This window comes from Macaca fascicularis, chromosome 6, assembly GCF_037993035.2.
Source record: "Macaca fascicularis isolate 582-1 chromosome 6, T2T-MFA8v1.1".
NCBI lineage: Eukaryota > Metazoa > Chordata > Mammalia > Primates > Cercopithecidae > Macaca > Macaca fascicularis.
Window position 1 is genome coordinate 145,545,073 of NC_088380.1, and position 19,424 is coordinate 145,564,496.

At 41.9% G+C, this 19,424-nt stretch overlaps 1 protein-coding gene across 11 annotated transcripts in view; it reads right to left on the minus strand.

Moving 5' to 3' along the window:
- SIL1 (SIL1 nucleotide exchange factor) overlaps positions 1 to 19,424 on the minus strand; it is a 242,322-nt gene that overhangs the window by 98,019 nt on the left and 124,879 nt on the right. The gene's annotated exons all lie outside the window — the stretch shown is intronic.

Sequence of the window (19,424 nt, forward strand, 5' to 3'; positions counted from 1 at the left end):
TGGTGCTTCTGACACCTGGACTTTGACTCTGCTTTCTCCTGCCAGAGGATAGCACTGCCTTGCTGGTGTTAAGTTTGATTTAAGAAACCAAATCAATGACTTTCAGAAAAAATTCCTCCCAAGGAAGCACACAGCACAAGTTCTCTCAAATAATCAGGTAAACTCAAGAATAGAAGGATAATGATATAGGCAAGTAGTCAACAGTTTTCTCAATTCTGGGAGGCCCAGAGAAAACTCTGAGTTCCACCAGTCACTCTATTCCCAATCAAGAAGACAGGGATATTGCACACCATGCTGTTTCTGCTCCTGCCACCCCACTTCAGTAGGGAGTTTCTGTATGTTTTACTTTAAAAAAATGGGAAACTACATACAGTATATAGAAGTATGTGCATAATGATTTCCCTCTAACCCCAACCATTATTTTCAAGGATAAAAAACATGTTCAGGCCAGGCATGGTGGCTCACACTTTGGGAGGCCAAAGCAGGTGGATCACCTGAGGTCAGGAGTTCAAGACCAGCCTTGGCAAATGGTGAAACCCCATCTCTACTAAAAATACAAAAATTAGCCAAATGTGGTGGCAGGAACCTGTAATCTTAGCTACTTGGGAGGCTGAGGCAGGAGAACTGCTTGAACCTGAATGGCGGAGGTTGCAATGAGCCAAGATCACGCCATTGCACTCCAGCCTGGGTAATAGTGTGAGACTCTGTCTCAAAAAAAAAAATGTTCAGAGTGCAGTGGAAAAATCCTTCTCTGGGGTGGCCCTCCTGATAAAGTTAGGAGTCAAATGAAGCAAAAAGTGAGTCCCAGACTAGGAATAAAGGGAATACCATAGCAAGGAAGCCCCATGCGCAAATGCACTGAGACAGAACCCAATAGGCCACAGAAGCTGAGGAGAGACTAGGCCACAGAACTAACTGGAAGGACTGTGGGGGTTGCTGGCTTGGTACCACCAGGAAGCCTGGGTTCATCTTCCTAGGATAGGAAAATATTCATCAAACAGCTGCAGAAGATGGTTCTGGGAGGAGATGAGGCTGAATACTGGCAAGAATAACAAAACTGGCAACTTCTATCCTATTCCTATGATCATAGGGCAAGAGGTAATTTCTTTAGTACTAATCCAATCTCTGAATGTTTGAAGGGGAGAAGCTGCCTCACCTGGAGAGATCCCAAACTGACAAGACAATAGTCCCTTCCTGGATGTATGCTAAACACATCATCCCTGCCATCCCCCTTTACTCTACCACATTGATACCCAATCTACCTCCCAAACTGGTTGATTTTTCCTGCTATGTGTGTCTTGAATGCATACTCTTCTTTCCATCTTCCCCCACTGCTTTTGTCTGAACCATCGCCATCTCTCATCTAGACCCTATCATAGCTTTCTAACTGGCCTCCCTGATTCACCTCCCAATCAAACTGTTCTTTACAGTGACTGATTTTTCTTTTCCAAAATACCAAACCTATGTCATTCTCCTGCTTCAAACCGTTTCATGGCCTCCTACTGTTCTGAAAATAAAGATGAAAATCCTCACCCTGGTCAATGAGGCCCTGCAGTATCTAGCCCTGGCCTGCCTCTCCAGCCTTGTCCACTCCTCATTCCTATGCTCTAGGCACTTTTTCCATCCTTCTGAAAGAACCATGCTACCTCCTACCAGGGGGCCATTCCATGTGCTGTTCCTTTTGCCCAGAATCCTCTTCCCACACTCAGCCTCCATCTCCTCATCCTTCCAATCCCAGCTAAAGTCACTTCTTCTGAAAGACATCCTCTATTTTCTCACACTAGATTTACCTGCCTCCAAAAGATTTCACAGCACCATGAATCTTTTTTTTTTTTTTTTTTTTTTGAGACGGAGTCTTGCTGTGTCGCCCAGGCTGGAGTGCAGTGGCCGGATCTCAGCTCACTGCAAGCTCCGCCTCCCGGGTTTTTACGCCATTCTCCTGCCTCAGCCTCCCGAGTAGCTGGCACTACAGGCGCCCACCACCTCGCCCGGCTAGTTTTTTGTATTTTTTAGTAGAGACGGGGTTTCACCGTGTTAGCCAGGATGGTCTCGAACTCCTGACGTCGTGATCCGCCCGTCTCGGCCTCCCAAAGTGCTGGGATTACAGGCTTGAGCCACCGCGCCCGGCCCATGAATCCTTTATAGCACTTATCACCATCAGTAATTACACATTAGTTTTTTTATTTATCTGGTGAATATAAGTGCTCACCATTTTATCCTCAGGTTCTATCACATGACCTAGCATATAATGAACTCTCAATAATCATTTGTTGGTCAGGTGAGGAGGCCCTTGCCTATAGTCCCAGCATTTTGGGAGGCTGAGGTGAGGGGATCACCTGAGCCCAGGAGTTAGAGACCAGCCTGGGCAACACAATGAGATCCCATCTCTAGAAAAAAATTTAAAATTAGCTGAGTATGGTGGCTCACACCTGTAATTCCAGCACTTTGGGAGACCAAGGCAGGTGGATCACTTGAGGCCAGGGGTTGGGCAACACAGTGAGACCCCATCTGTACAAAAAAAATAAAATAAAAAAATTAGCCAGGCACGATGGCATACTCCTATAGTCCTAGCCACTTGGAGTCTGAGGTGGGAAGATCACCTGAGCTCAGGAGTTCAAGGCAGCAATGGGCTATGATCACGCCACTGCACTCTAGCCTGGGCAACAGAATGAGAACTTGTCTCTAAATTAAAAAAATAATAATCATTTGTTGAGTGAAAATGTTTAAATGAAAGAGGGAATTCCTAGCTGACCTAGAGTTATATGGAAAGGCCAAGAAGGATTTTTACTAGGGCAGGTAGAGTTATAATAGTAATTAGTCATGTTAATAGTTATTTTTAGTAATAACGGTACTAATACTAGTAATATAATAAAAATCGTATTTTAAATTTTCAAACTTTTGATCAAAGGTAGAAGTGGAAAAGAAAAAAGCATGTGAGTTTATAAGCTTCAGACATAATAGGTTATAATGTGCTAAGCTCGCCGAAAAAGAGGCTAGGATCTTATGTGAATCAAGTTATTTTGAGGAAAATTCCAAAATTACTCCCTTCACATAAGCCACCACAGGGGGCAAGAGCAACCACAATAGCATTAACTCAAAATACAGGTTGTGCTCATTTATAATATACTAAACACGTCATGGCAGCAGCAGTGGCAAAAGCAACAGGAAATGCAGTATTTCAAATACTTCTCCACTGGGGAAATGTCCAAGTTAGAAAGATAGTATAATCTGATCTGCATCCTTCAAGAGCCCCTGCAACAGAAGAAAATGTACCAGAACACAAGGGAAGGGCAAATCAGAGCAAAAAGAAAACAAGATACATACAGGTAACGAGTTAGGGGGATGGAGAGCAAGGGGACAGGCAGAAAATAATGTCTGGATCCAGGAAGGCAAACAGGTCTGCAAAGCCTACAGTGTCTGTTTTCCCACCTCTGGCTCCTTCAGAGCTGATCCCAAGGCTCAGTATCCTAGCCTAGAAAACCCTGTCCGTATCAAGCAAAAAGCCCTGTCCATATTGAGTAAGGCCACCTCACGCTTGAATTTTGACTCCCACTGGGACTGTCACTGACTTCAGTCACAGGCCAGGACCCAGATAACAACTCTTGTTTTCTTGGTTGGGGGGTAATCTATGGTAGACTGCAACATTGCCACCTGTTTTCTTCCTCCCTGCTTGTCACACTCTCTGCCATGTGACCTTACAGTTCCTCCCATTGCAGAGTGTACCTTCCCACACCTTGACTTTGGATTTTGCTTATCATACACGTTGGCCAGTGGGATGCTGACAAATGGGCCACAAACAGATGTTTGAAATGTGCTTGCATGGTTGTATTGTATTCCGCAATCATCATGAGAAGAACATCACTGCTAGCCTTCTGGTCTAAGAAGGATGAGACACCCATGGAGAAGAACCAAGTCAGGGCTTCATGTGCACATGGTTTATTAAAGGATGCTCTCCAGTTGACAGGAAATGAGGAGGCAGGGAGGACTTTGTACCCCCACCTACGCCCTCCTGGCAGTCAGAGGCCACAGCTACCAGAGCAGGTGGAGGCAGAAGCTCTGGGCAAAGAAGCTTTGACTCCTCAGAGGGTCCAGGAACAGGTGGCAAGAGGGAGTCTTGAACCCCCACAGTAGCTGGGGAAGAAACACTCCCTATGGGAAAAGGAGATCCCAGGGAGTCTGGGCAGGGAACCAAAAGCATCTGCTTTAATGGCTTTCTTAGAGTGTGTCCTAGTCCGTTAGGGATCCTATAACAAAGTAACTTAGACTGGGTAATTTATAAACAATACAAATTTATTGCTCACAGTTCTGGAGACTGGGAAGTCCAAGATCACACCAGCAGTTTCAGTGTCTGGTGAGAGCCTGTTCCTCATAGAAGGTGCCTTCTAAGTGTTTTCACATGGTAGAAGGGGCCAGGAGGCATCCTCAAGCCTCTTCACTAATCCTATTCATGGGGTGTGGAACTCTGATGACCTTATCACCTCCTTTTTTTAAGGCCCCACCTTCTAATACCATTATATTGGGTATCAGGGGACAACCCAAATGTCCATCATTTGATAAATGAATAAACAAAAGTAGTATATCCATATATTATTCACCATTAAAAGGAGCCATAAATACTGATACATCCTACAACATTGATGAACCTTGAAAATGTTGTGCTAAGTGAAAGCCAGAGACAAAAAAGCATGTATCATATGATTACTTTTACATGAAATGTGCAGAATAGACAAATTCATAGAAACAGTAGATCAATGGCTGTCAGGGGCTGCAGGAAGGAAGGAATGAGGATTGACCACTGTTGGTCTGGAGTTAGACAGTGGCAGTAATTGCACAACACTGTGGATATACTACAAAAAAAAAAAAACATCAAATTACAAAAAAAAAAAAAAAAAATCATAGGGGAAATACTTTCAGATTATACAAATCCATCCCTTTACTCTGAAAACCATTGCATGCCATTAGGGGAATCCATCTGCAACAATTACCACTGTGGTAATCATCTAATGGCAATTTGCTACTTCCCTCCTTCTTTACACATTTATTAATTGGAATTTATTTCACTGCAAGAAAAAATTGTAATGCCTCTATTTATATTAGTATGAACTCATGGATATTTTATTCTATGGGTCCAACACTATTATTACTTATCTTGTTGCTCAAATTGTTTCAGCCTTAGCAATCAGAAGTGCCTTTAGATTGGCTCTTATATTCCTTTGAAAAATCCTTCCTCCCCACAATCATTTTCTTTTTAAAAGTATTTGCTTACTTTCTGATTCCATAATATGTTCCAGGTTCATCTTGTATTTCCCTTTCCCCAGTCCTGGAATCAGCCACTTCTCAAGAGCCCTGGTTTTTTGTTTTCTCTTTCTTTTTTTTTTTTTTTTTAATTGGAGAACAATGTTTAGAAGCCAAGATCTGGATGCTAGGTGTGTTCATTACTACTAGGGTGTTGGTATTTCTAAGCCCTCTCAGTAGGCGGAGCTAGAAATATGTGTGTGTGTGTAACAAAATACCTTAGACTGGGTAATTTATAAACAATACAAATTATATACACACACACATATACATACATACATTTGTGTATATATACGGCGATAAGGTTTGGCTGTGTCTCCACCCAAATCTCATCTTGAATTGTAGCTCCCCTAATTCCCACATGTTGTGGGAGCCACCTGGTAGGAGGTAATTAAATCATGGGGGTGGGTCTTTCCTGTGCTGTTCTTGTGATGGTGAATAAAGCCTCATGAGATCTGATGGTTTTATAAAGGGCAGTTCCCCTGCACACACTCTCTTGCCTGCTGCCATGTAAAGACATGACTTTGCTACTCATTCACCTTCCACCATGATTGTAAGGCCTCACTGGCCATGTGGAACTGTGAGTCCATTAAACCTCTTTCCTTTATAAATTACCCAGTCTCAGGTATGTCTTTATTAGCAGCATGGGAACTAATATATATAGTTTAGAATATTATATTACATATATTCTAACCACATATACAAATATGGTTCAGAATAACATTCAGGGCCTCCATGTAATCATCAGTCATTAATGTTTAAGGGACATTGAGTTCACTTTCTCTAATAATCTGTGCCAAAAGTAACAAAAGAGGACATTAACAGATGTACGCATATATATACATACAGACATCTATATACATGCACATACCTATATTTCTTGTGATGTTACTGTTGTGTGTATATCTCCACACATCTGTATTTCTATGTCTATTTATCTGTATTTTTTTTTTAAACTACAAGTTTATACTGATACTTCAGATTCCAATCTAATACATGGGCTCATTAGTCTTCTCACTTTACTTATTTATAATTTCTTTAACACTGAGAAACCTGCTCTTATTATCTACAATATATTTTTGTTCTAGTATACAAATAAACTAGTTTCAAAACTGTTAACCCATATCCCTGTGAGAAATACATTTACCAAACTAGATTACAGCATGTACATACTGTTCTGATTTTAGCTTTACAGTACCTGGTCAAAATACTGCTTCACAAAGTCACTTGGGTTAGTTCTTCTCTGTCCACTTCATTAAGGTTATGTTATTAATTAGTAATGCTCAGTTCATTTGTTAGTATTTGTATTCCATTTTATGGCTCCTGCCCCTCCATATTCTGGTTGGCTTAACTATTTATTTGGTTAGCCTATGAAGAGTATGTGAACTATTACTGTGGTTCTAAGAGTCAGAGCTATACAAAAAGAACAGTGTTCTGTTCTCTTACATACTTTTTTTTTTGGATAGTTACTGTTTTTTTAAGCCATCAGGCTTTGAGGTGTTTTGTTTATTGTGGCATTCATTCCAATGGTCCTGAAACAAGAAATTAAAAGTGCCCAATGTAAATAAGTTTTTTTCTGAAATTATATACTTTTTTGTGTTAAAATGTCCTTTTAAAAAAATGAGATAATGATGGTAGATAGTGTGTTGTTTCCATGTTAAGGCCCTTAACTCAGCAAAATAAAAAGTTGGCCTTAGTCCTCCAAATTTTTTTTTTAAGTTTTTCTGGTCCATAAAACACCACAGCCTAGAAACCACCTCTCCATTCTACCAATCTTCCCTAGGACATTTGAGAATTATTCCAATTGTACACTTTAAATAGGTGGATTGGATAGTACATAAATTATATCTCAACAAAGTGGTTGTAGAAATGTATTCCTCCACCACCTCTTTGTAAATCCTTGAACAGCAATTAGTCTAACAGACACAGTTCAATGTGACAGTAAATATTTCTAGGGGCCAGGAAAGAGAACTAAGGCTCAGGGCCTAGACACAGACCCAGGAGTGCAGTTCTCGGAATGTCAGGAAGAGGAAAATTAGCCTAGGAAGTCTAAGGCCATGAAGCACCAGGACAAGAGGAGCCCTGGCAGAAGGACAGGCAAGAAATAGTGACCAGGAGGTAGGAGCCATGTCAAATGCCCACAGGAGGTAGGAGCCATGTCAAATGCCCACAGGAGGTAGGAGCCATGTCAAATGCCCACAGGAGGTAGGAGGCAAGAGAGTGAGGAGGTTCATCTGTAAGAAAACAAGAATGGTGAGGGCTGTGAAAAATGCCCCTTCTAAAAGTATTCCAGTTTAAATACAGAAAAAGCAAACAAAACATATGGCCAGTTTATAACTGCTGAAATGACAGTTTTACCTTTTTTTTTTTTTGAGATGGAGTCTCGCTCTGTCGCCCGGGTTGGAGTGCAGTGGCCGGATCTCAGCTCACTGCAAGCTCCGCCTCCCGGGTTTACGCCATTCTCCTGCCTCAGCCTCCCGAGTAGCTGGGACTACAGGCGCCCGCCACCTCGCCCGGCTAGTTTTTTTTTTTTTTGTATTTTTTTTTTTTAGTAGAGACGGGGTTTCACCGTATTAGCCAGGATGGTCTTGATCTCCTGACCTCGTGATCCGCCCGTCTCGGCCTCCCAGAGTGCTGGGATTACAGGCTTGAGCCACCGCGCCCGGCCGACAGTTTTACCTATTAACAAATTATACCTGGCTCTGTCTTTGCTCCAACTCATCCCAGTGCCCAGTGCTTAGCAACTTGTCCCTCCCGGACTCCCAGTGACAGGGCCTCCTCAGGTGGTGCCCACAGTGAGGCTGCTGTGGAGCTTAGCTGCCCTGCTTCAACCAGGACAGGCCAACTGGAATGAATGCATGGTGCTCTTGGGGCTGCCTTGGCATTAAGAGCTTTGGTAGTTATGGGACTTCAGGAGGGGTGAAAAGGACGGGATGTCCTCCATAGGCTCCTGCCTAGAAACTCCCCGCTCCAGGGACTTCCAGTCATACGTGGACACAATGGCAGAAAGCCAGAGGCTGCCCCGGCTGGCCGTGCCACAAGGCCTGGGACTCTGCTCCTCACTTGGCTATCTTTGTTGGCTGGGTGAATCTAGCCAAATTCCTTTATCTTTCTGAATCTTCATGCCCTTATGTGTCAACTGTAAAGAATTTATCATGTCTGTTTTCCCTAATGTGCTGCACTGTTGTGAAGAACAAATGAAAAAAGAACTGTGTCAGTGCTCAGAAGAAATAAAAAGTACGCCAGAAAAAGCAGTCCCCAAAACAGCCCAAAAAGGTAAATGTCAACCCGGATGAAGCAAAGACAGCCTATTTGTCAAGTCCTATAGGTAGGTGTGAAGAGTAAAAACTCCCGGTTATGCTGAGTTTCTGAAGGGCAGGAATCAATTATTTGTGCCCACAGCTCAAGCTCAGCTCCAGGCACACAGTAGGCCTCCAGAAATGTCAGCTTGAATGCCAACTCCCTCTTCCCCAGACCAAAAGGAATACAAAAACACAGAACAGGAAGCAATGCCACTCACCTCACTGGGGCCTCCAAGCTCCTAACTAGGGCTGGTCAGAGCTGAGACTTTACAGGCCCAGTTGCCATGACTACCAAAACCCTCTCCTCCTGCTGCTTTATTCAAAACACCCAAACAAGTCCTGGCAAGATCCCTGCCTTATACAAATGAGCATCTATCCTGTCTCCAGGACTCGAACGGAACCAGTAACAAATAACATGCACAAACCTCTCTAGGGTGCTGATCCCTGAAACAACACTTAAAGTTACTGTGTTTTTAAGGGAACCAAAAATGGAGACCTTTTTTTTTTAAATAGCAAAATACATAATGAGCTATTCTGGATCATAATTATATTTATGTATTTTTTAGAAGGACTAAACAAAGACAAACTGAGAAAAATAGGAATATTCTCCAAACCTATTTTTACTCTGAATCATAGAGAATCTAAAATCTGGGCCAGGCCTTAGAAGAGTTCTCCAGCATGGCTTCCAGGCAAGGGCAGAAATCCCCAAGCTGCATGAAAGCCGCTCAGAACAAAAGACTCCAGTTTCCCCCAGGGAAAAGCTACCCTGACAGCTCCCACCATACCCCTCTACCACTACCCCACTACCCTCCAAAGTCTCATCCACAGCACCCTAACCCACATCTCCTTTCCAGTCCTCAAGGAGGACAAACTACAGCCGGTCACCAACCATTCTACACAGAATACACAAGAGTAATGCTTTCCACAGATGAGGACTATCAATGCTACTTAGATTTCCAGTGAGAGAGGTACCTTGAACCATCATCGGGACAAGGCTCAAAGTAACCACATCTAGGACATGGTGAGCCTCTTTCCATAACTGGCTAGTCCACAAGCATCTCCTGAGGACTGGGCAAGAGTCTGCTCTTTTCCAGGCATTCCTTCTGCCACAGCTTACCGTGTGCCCACAAAGGGCCACTGCTGTGTTGGGCACTGGGAAGTATACTACCGTGAACAAGACCAATGCCTGCCATTGAGAAGTATGAAGTAAATGGGGAGAGAAGTAGCAGCACTTAGATTTCCAAGTCCAGAGAACAGCTTTCAAGCAAGCAATGAGGAACTCCATATGAAGCACCTGGAGCTCAGCATATAAAACAGGCAGACAAGAAGCAGGGAGGCCACCTGGCAGGCTGTTATAATTGTCCTAATCAGACATAATAAAGCCTGAACCAGAGGACTGGGTAGGAAATGAAGATTGAGACAGCAGTAAAGGATAGTATTTTCATCAGAAAAACTAGGCATCTTGTCATGGCCCTGCCAGCCCTCCTACTGAGAAAAGCATCAGACTTTTAAGCACGTGCAGTTACTCACTCCTTCCACCAGCCTCGGGAGCCTACCACAGCCCCCGAATTTAATACATCCAGGGATGGAATAAAGAAAACTAGGGGTGAAGGGGGCCACTTTCATGTGCAGACCCATCCTGGGTGTCTCACACCTGTTTCCTAGCCAGTTGATGCCTCCGCTCCCCTTTGATCTCCACCCTCAATGTGTCCCATGATCCTCTTGGACTTAGAGGAAGACCCAGTAAGTGAGACTAATAGGTATGGCCCAGTCCCTTAATCATAGTACCTGGGCTTTCACATCCACGTCGGGAATCTCATCTTCAATAACCCAGCTGACTGCTGTGGTCCACTAGCTCCTATCATTTCACTGTTTTTAAGACAAACTCCGCAAGTCCCACCTGCTTCCCTCACCCGTACAAAACCTTGGACACATTCAGACTTCATTCAGTTTTCAATTACATACACATGGAAGTATGTGTTGGGGGTGAGGAGATTGAGAAAGTACCTGAGAAAATTAGAAGAGAAAGGAAATCGCCAAGAAACCAAAGGTGAGGCAGGTGGGGGTACACCACAGCATGGCTATAGCTCTTTGGGCTCTCTAATCCCACTTAGAAATTACTGAGTCAAAAATACAGTTTTAAAAATTGTCACTATAATTGAAATTAACCCTGAGATACTGATAGTGAGCTTTACTTCATAATAACGAAAGAAACAAATTGGCAAATTGGAAGTGAAGGAGTTAAATGTGTCTGTTTCCCAGAGGCCTTAGTACCACTACTGCTCATTTTCTGGAGAAGACTCTTGAGGATTCCAGAGTGCCTGCATTTCCCACCCGGGCACAATTTCATTAGCAGCTCATTAGCAGGAGTGGTGCAACCATTTCTGACTCTTGTTTTTCATAATATTTATTGGTTAATTGACACTCTGAATACAGGTTGACTGAGACCCAAATGAAAGTGCTAAAACCCCTCATTAGTCAAATTTAAAACAGAGATTGTATTCTAAACATACCCTTTGTTCTCATTTATTTTCCTCAAACAGAAGTCATAATTTAATAAGAGGGTTAAAAAAGCAAAGTGCCAAGATACTGTGCTTCAATTTTTAATACTTTTTTTCTCCTACCCTATCAGTCCCCAGGAATCCTGACATCATAATTGGCTCTTATTTGTTCTTGTTTACAGCATCTGTTACCTCACAGACAAACATGGTTCTATGAATTATTTCAGACCAGTATCAGCTACTACTGACCTCTACAATTTCCCTAGTGGCCCTGCCACAAAAGCCCCTCAGTTTGGATACTCCCAGCAATGAAAAGGGAAAAAATCCACAGGGATGCCTGCAGCAAAATTCTTAGGGTAGAATTTCTCTCTAGACCAGCTCTAAAGGATGGGACTCCACATCTATTTCATTTATTGTTGGGGGGTGATGGGTGCAGGGATCAGGGAGGTGAAAAAGCCAATCAGAGTGGGAGAAGAGGCAGATGAAGCAACAGGTACAGTGTAGAGATGGCAGTCATAGAAACAACTGGTCTTAAGTCCTTGTCCATCTCCCATTGGGGGATCCCCGCCTCCTTAAATACAGGCAACTTTAACAAAACGAGGTTAGTCACCTGGGCCTCCTTTCACCTGTCAAAGTGTAAGATAATCCCAATTTTCTGCCTTTTAACTTAAAGTTTTGGATCACTGGTATCGAGAGACCTAGGAAGTAGTGTTGTGCTTTGCTTTCTTCACTTGTATTGTTGGTTTCACTGGAAGAAATTGCAGCCTTTAGCACTTGGATGACCTAGGCAATTGTTCAGCCTGGTGGTAGAGGGCAAAGACTCAGGAAGATCTGGTTCCAGGTCCAGTTCCACCACTTAATAACTCCGAGACCTTGAGCAAATAACACCTATGACTCATCTGCAGAATGGGCATCAGAGTATCCACTTCACAGGGCTCACAGGGTTCACTGTGAGGAATAAGAGATCATGCATAGGAGATGCTCAGGGCTGACACCAGAGAGTTCTCAATAATGTCCTCTGCCTGGCTCTTGCCTCTCTGTGACTTGTTCAGTTTTCCCAGCTATGAGAAAGAGACCAGGGCCATGCCATGACAGATGCTCAAACTGAGTGTTAATCGGCTCTCAATACATACTTGATTGAGGTCTGCAGAGGAAAGAAGAGTACATGATTTTTTAGAATATTCATGTCAGGCTGCCTCATTAAGGCTGCAAAAAATTCAATAACAATGAGGGCTGCGGGGCATCCAAAGTGAGAGGGCAGCAAATAAGCTGTTTAAACTTAGCCTGTACCACATTGAAAACACTCACTATAGCTTTCCGTGGCTCAGCCAAAACCTGCAGGCCACCAAACCCACTTAAGATGGGTCATTCTCTGTTCCACTCCCCAAGACATCAGAATAGAAATCAGAGAGGCCATATCCAGCAGCAAAACTGAAGCAAATGTGGGGAGGATTTAAATGAGCACAACTGCCAGCTAGCAACAAGATAGAAGGGCTTCAGGTTTCCTGATAAACTCAGCTCAGTCACAAACTTAAGCTAGTTTTGCAACAATGCACCAAAGAGCTTATAAAAGCAGCTAACCTTCTCTGGCTTTCTGCTCCTCAGAGGGCTGTGCTGACAGGTGCCCACCCAAGCATGGGCAAGGAGGCCTGGATGTTCTGGGCCAATGCACACAAGGTTGGTCCTCCAGCAAACCTGCGGCTGTGCACACTTCCAACAAGCAGCCTGCCTCACACCTCCACCCCACCCTCACAACAGCTGATGCTGCCCCCAGCTGCACCCTCATATGCCCAATCCAGGGCAACTAATGGGAACTCTGCGCTGTCACTTGATGAGAAACCCTCTACCCACTATCCACTCCCAAGTCCTCTCCAAGTACCAAGTATTGGAACCTCTGGCCTTGGTGCTCCCTCCTATTCACAGGCAGATTCAGGCCCTACTGACTACTTGTGGTCTGGATCCCTTTTGACAGAAGTCGTTTCCAACAAGTCATCTCTCTGATATCCTCTTTCAAACCTCCATTTTAGATTTTAAAAAGAGAAGGCAAATCCCTCATAACTTCAGGACCTCAGCATTCTGAGCTAGAAAGAACTTCAGGAGATCATGAGACCCAGCCCCCACTGAAAAGATAAATGTTCCCTCCTTGTACCACTGCAGTTAAGTAGAGCATCCCCCAGGACAGTCTTGTTGGCATTCTCCTTCTTACAAACCTTCAGTGGCTCCCTGCTGCCCTCCGAAGTACCAATAATACTACCTCATGGTGTTCAAGGCCTGCCTAACCTACTGAAATCCTTGCTGATATTCTCTGCCTTATCGCCCCTCGTCCACAGGTACCCCATGCTCTGGCTTAACACCCCCTACGCTTTTCTTAGTCCTTAATGCCACCTCCTTCCTTGCTTTTTCCCTGTCAAATTTCAATGCTTTTTTTTTTTTTTTTTTTTGAGATGGAGTCTCGCTCTGCCGCCCAGGCTAGAGTACAGTGGTGCAGTCACAGCTCGCTGCAGCCTTGACCTCCCAGGCTCAAGCGACAGTTCATTTTTAATAGGCTAGCTTGAGTAACAACTCCATACAGTTTTATACATTATCTTCCCATCCTTTCCATCTCTAGTGCCTTGCTTATTCTTCTCTAATGACACTTCCTCTATGCATTTTCTCTTAGTCATTTGGCTTCTTGTTAATCATTAAACATACATTTACTGACCACCTACTATGTGCCAGGTTTTTGGAAAATTAAAAGTAAGACAAGGCCTCTCTACTATTTTTACTTTATTTTTATTTATTGTTTTTTTGAGACAGGGTCTCACTCTGTTGCCCAGGCTGGGGTACAGTGGAATGATCATGGTTCACTGCAGCCTTGACCTCCCAGGTCCGAGTGACCCTCCCACCTCGGCCTCTCTAGTACCTGGGACGACAGGCATGCACACCACACCCAGATAATTTTTGTATTTTTGTACAGACAGGGTTTCGCCATGTTGCCTCTCTGCTCTTGAAGAGATCACTGGCCTAGTGAGGGAAACAAATCCATAAAAATTATAATACTTGCCAAATTTTCCCCAATAGATTATATTATTCTTGAAGTCAGAACATCTTTATACTCCCTACGCTGGCTGAGCAGAGTGCTTGGAGCGAATGTCCATTGTGTATATGTTCTAAAACAAAGACGAGTGAGCATTATGGAAAGAAAAACAATTTCCTCTTTCTGAAATGTGGGGCAGAAGGATGCATTGTTGCAAAGATAGCCTTTAATTTGGGATCAGGGGAAAATAAACTTCTTATTTTTAAATGTATTTTAATTCCACAGTATCACTCCTCAACCCACAAGGAAAATTAGAGAAAGATACAAAGACTGAGAATTGCAAAGACAGAAACAAGCAAGCAAGGCTGGAGTACAGTGGTGCTGTATGGGAGAGAATGGGAGAGAAGTGTTGTTTAGTTCTTTACTACTAAACCACACGCATCAGACTTCATCATGGGCTTCAGAGTATTATCACCTTTGATAACAGGATTGATGAACTATTGGTCACAGCTCTACAACTGCTCTTTATCTGTAAACATTCAAGTATTTTGTAGTTCATCAAGCAGAAGGCGCTGGTGGTTAGGAAAGCAAGAATAAGAACAATATTACTGGAGACCAGCTGGTGAAGCCTCTGAGATTATATGTGAAAGTTTTAAGTATACAATTACATTTTTCTAAAAAGGTCCATAGGTCTCATTCGTTTCTTAGAGAAAACTGTAAATCACTCTCCAAACACATATACAAACACTCATACCTTGAAGAGCCTCTGGGCCAATAATGGCAAGGCCTTGCAGCAACTGGCATCCTAATAACTGTGGGTAAGGATAAATTAGTGCAATGCTTTTGGGCATCTGGCAACATCTATCAAAACTGTAACTGTTCATTCCATCTGACCCAGCAGATGCTGTGTCTAGGAATTTATCTAATAGAAATGTTCACAGAAGTGCACAATGATATATGGATAAAATGTTCACTATAGCACTCCAATAATTGTAAACAATGAGAAATAATACAAATGTCCATCAGTAGGGGATCTGTTACACAATACAGCATATCCCTTCAATGGAATATATTAGTCTTCAACAAAAAAGAAGGAGCTTTGTATTGACATAAACAAGATCACTAAACTAAGCAAAAATACGTTGCACATATATGATTTCATCTTTCTTTTTAAAGAACATATGTTAATGTGGCAAAAGCAACATCGTCTAATCTACCAAATCCTCACATTAAAAACAGACTCTGACTAGATAGCAAAACTAAACCCATGAGTAACATTTCTATCAAAACCAAGTGCAAAGGTATTGGGAAGCAACAAGTTGGCTGAGAGACCCAGGAACAAGAAAACACCTAAGTAGCTGATAGGCATTCACTAAAAATTATAATGGGCCAATGGATAACAGCAAGTGAACCCATGTCTAACAGTGGACAAGGACAAGAAGTCTGGGGTAGGACTTCAAGGGGCCACAGCTGTCTAGCCCCCTGAACTCTCAAAATTAACCAGTGCTCCCTACCAGGACAGGGCCCCACACTGAGAAAATACGGCTAGAAGTGAAATCAAAACTGAGGAGACTTGGACGACAGAAATAAAGGAAACAGAGTCCAGATAAAACTGGAGGAGGAAAACAGAGCCAGGAAACCTCATAAAGCAAGCTGCGATATTTTCGAACACTACCTGAAAACAAGAGAAGAAAAAACTTTCTCAAGCTTGACTCAGAATGAAAAGGAAAAAAAAAGAAGAGAAGAGAAAGCACTATGAATTTAGAAAAGGTAATTAAAGACATGCTTCTTTCTAAAAGTTCACAAAACCTACTTTCACATAAAAATGAGCAATAGAAAGTATTATGGTACAATCCTATACAATAAAATTATAATAAAAAGAAGAAGAAAGAAAAGAATAACATCCCTACATACAATGAAAGTAAGCCAGAAAGACATGGCCACAAACATATAAAGACTGTAATTTCCTATTTCAAAATGCACTAAAGACATTTTTTAAATGATAAAAGATACTCAATAACAAAAATCAGAAATGAGGTGCTAGAGGCTGTGTATGGTGGCTCACACCTGTAATCCCAGCACTTTGAGAAGCTGAGGCAGCAGGATCACTTGAGGTCAGGAATTTGAGACCAGCCTGGGCAACAAGGATTTCAGGATCAGCCCAGGTTAATATAGCAAGACCTCATCCTTACTAAAAATAAAAAAGTCAGTCAGGAATGGTGGTGCACACCTACAGTCCCAGCTACTTGGGAGGCTGAGGTGGTAGGATCACTTGAGCCCAGGAGCTCAAGACTGCAGTGAGCTATGATAGCACCACTGCACTCCAGCCTGGGTAATAGAGCAAGATTCTGCCTCTAAAAAAAAATTAAATAAAAAGAAATGAGGTGCTAGAACTCAATGAAGAATCAGAAATAAAAGAACAAATAATCACAACAGAAAATGCCTATAAGATAAATAGAACATGAAAAGGAGGAAAATTGGAAAAACCAAACAGAAATGGAAAAAGTAAGATGTGCAACAAACTAATAAACAATGAAGAAAGACAAAGAAGACCTAACATAAATATATGAAACCCTAAACAAGCAAACAGAATACCAAAAGCCGTGTTTCTTTTTAAAAGCTCAAGAAATCTAATTTCACATAAAAATGAGCAACAAAAAAGTATTATAATTCAAGAAAGCTTTCCTGAAATAAAAAAAATACTTAAAACTATGTATTGAAATAATAAACTGTATACCTAAGAATATTTACCAGGAATGTCCAACAGTAAGGCATATTCTAGTAAAATAATTGTATTTTAAAGGCAAAGAAAAGATCACTTGGGCATATAAGCAAAAATCAGCAAGTAACTTATAAAGAAAATTAGATTGTCATCAGCGTTTTTAACAGCAAAGCCTACTGCCAGCAGAAGATGAAGTATTCAAAGAAAGAAAATGTGAGCCAAGGATTTTATATCCTACCAAAGTGCTTTGGTATGTAAAGAACACAAAGTTAACATACAAAAACACAGAGATTATTGTTTCAATGGGCTCTTCCTGAAGAATTTATTAGAAAATACATCCCAGACAACCAAAATAACTAAGACCGGTGGTAAACATTAAATATATAGTTATTTGTATAAATGACTTAAATAAGGGCTAAAAAGGAAGGAAGTATATAATGGCTATATACTCCGAGAATATACATACAACCCAGCTGCTTAAGAACAATGAGAGCACACACAAAAAAATGTTTTAAGCTATTTTCAGTCATCATATCAGGGATAGTATTACTGCCATTCTGAAACTGTTGCATGTATAAAATGAGGCAGATCAAATCAGTATAATTATTACATATTCTAATTGTATAATCCCCTGTGTCCAGAATCAGGACTCTTAGTGTGGGAAAAAAAGAGACAGATGTAATATTGAAGAGATTAAATAAAAACCCTTTCAGCCTGAATATGAATAGGAAGTATCCATTTGAATGTATGAGGAATATTATAACATACATTTCCTATCTCTTGTCAACAGAAAAGGCCTAGAAAAAATGACCAACACAGTAGTAATGAGTGACCTAATGGCCAGAATGTAGTCTTAAAACTTCTTAGAGAAACGGCTAATTCCAGTCCTGGGAAGGAAATGTACAAGACGAGCTTAGAATATCTTGTCAAACCAGATAGCAAGAAAACTATCAAAGACTATTAGAGTACCATGAAAATAACTCATTAGAAAACCTTCAACTGATCAAAAATCGAACAATTTCAACTTCAATAAAAGTAATAATTACAATGAATTAAAGCCCATAAAATATGCTTTGAATCTATGAGTTTGTAAAGGGAAAAGAATCATCTTCATTGATCATCTTCAGAGGATCAACTCATTATCTTGAAAACTGGTAAATACGGAAAAAAGAACCAAACATTGATCCTGTCTTTCCTGTATGAATTTTACCACTGAGTGACAAAATAATATATATGGGGAAATATCTCTTTATAAAAGTAATGCAGCTAAAAATAAAAAAGAAATGATAGATTTGAGTATCATCATCTTGCAATCCCACAAAAAGAGAATCAACCACTTCCTAATGAAAGAGCACAAAACTGCCTATAGTTTTCCCAAAGGAATGGAACCTGTGTCCGATTGAGCCTCTGGATCCAGCTGACAATTTGCAAGAAACACAGAGGTTGGAGAAACATGCTGAAATGCATCATTAGTATGAAGTCAGCAAAATTTAGTCTGGGAAATGGCCTAAGCTCTTCAATAGACAATTTATAAGAAGGAAAAATAAAAAGCAGGGGGTGGGGTTGGGGAATAGATAGGTAACCTATAGATTCAAAGAGACTTAAAGGATATAACAACTTTTCTTAAATGGGCAACACTAAACTATAGTCTTGGGTGCAAAACTTAGTCATAAACTATTTTAAAACGTAAAGGAGCAATTATTATGAAAATCAGGAGAGTGGTTACATTTGGTAGGAGGGAAATATTATAGTTGGAAGGACCTGCTGAAATGCTCGGCAATGTTCTATTTCTTGACTTGGGTGTGACTTCACCTGGTAATAACTCATTAAGCTACACATTTTGCATAATCTTCTATATCTGTGTTTAATTTTACAATAAAAAGAATTTTAAAGGAGTAGTATATGTTATCTCTGGTGAAGAAACTGGACTTAGAAGGCCTTGTACTTCCTAAATTACACATTTCTATAATTAGAATTTTTGTATAGTGAGCATTCATATCTTTTTTTTTTTTTTTTTTGAGACGGAGTCTCACGCTGTTGCCCAGGCTGGAGTGCAGTGGCGCGATCTCGGCTCACTGCAAGCTCCGCCTCCCGGGTTCCCGCCATTCTCCTGCCTCAGCCTCCTGAGTAGCTGGGACTACAGGCGCCCGCCACCGCGCCCGGCTAATTTTTTGTATTTTTAGTAGAGACGGGGTTTCACTGTGGTCTCGATCTCCTGACCTTGTGATCCGCCCGCCTCGGCCTCCCAAAGTGCTGGGATTACAGGCTTGAGCCACCGCGCCCGGCCACATTCATATCTTTTATTATTAGCAATTTTTTTTGTATGTGTCGCCCAGGCTGGAGTGCAGTGGTGTGATCTCAGCTCACTGCAACCTCTGCCTCCCTGGTTCAAGCGATTCTCTGCCTCAGCCTTCCAAGTAGCTGGGATTATAGGCACCTACCATTACATCTGGTTAATTTTTGTATCTTTAGTAGAGATGGGGTTTCACCATCTTGGCCAGGCTGGTCTTGAACTCCTGACCTCATGATCCACCCACCTCAGCCTCCCAAAGTGCTGGGATTACAGGCATGAGCCACCGCACCTGACC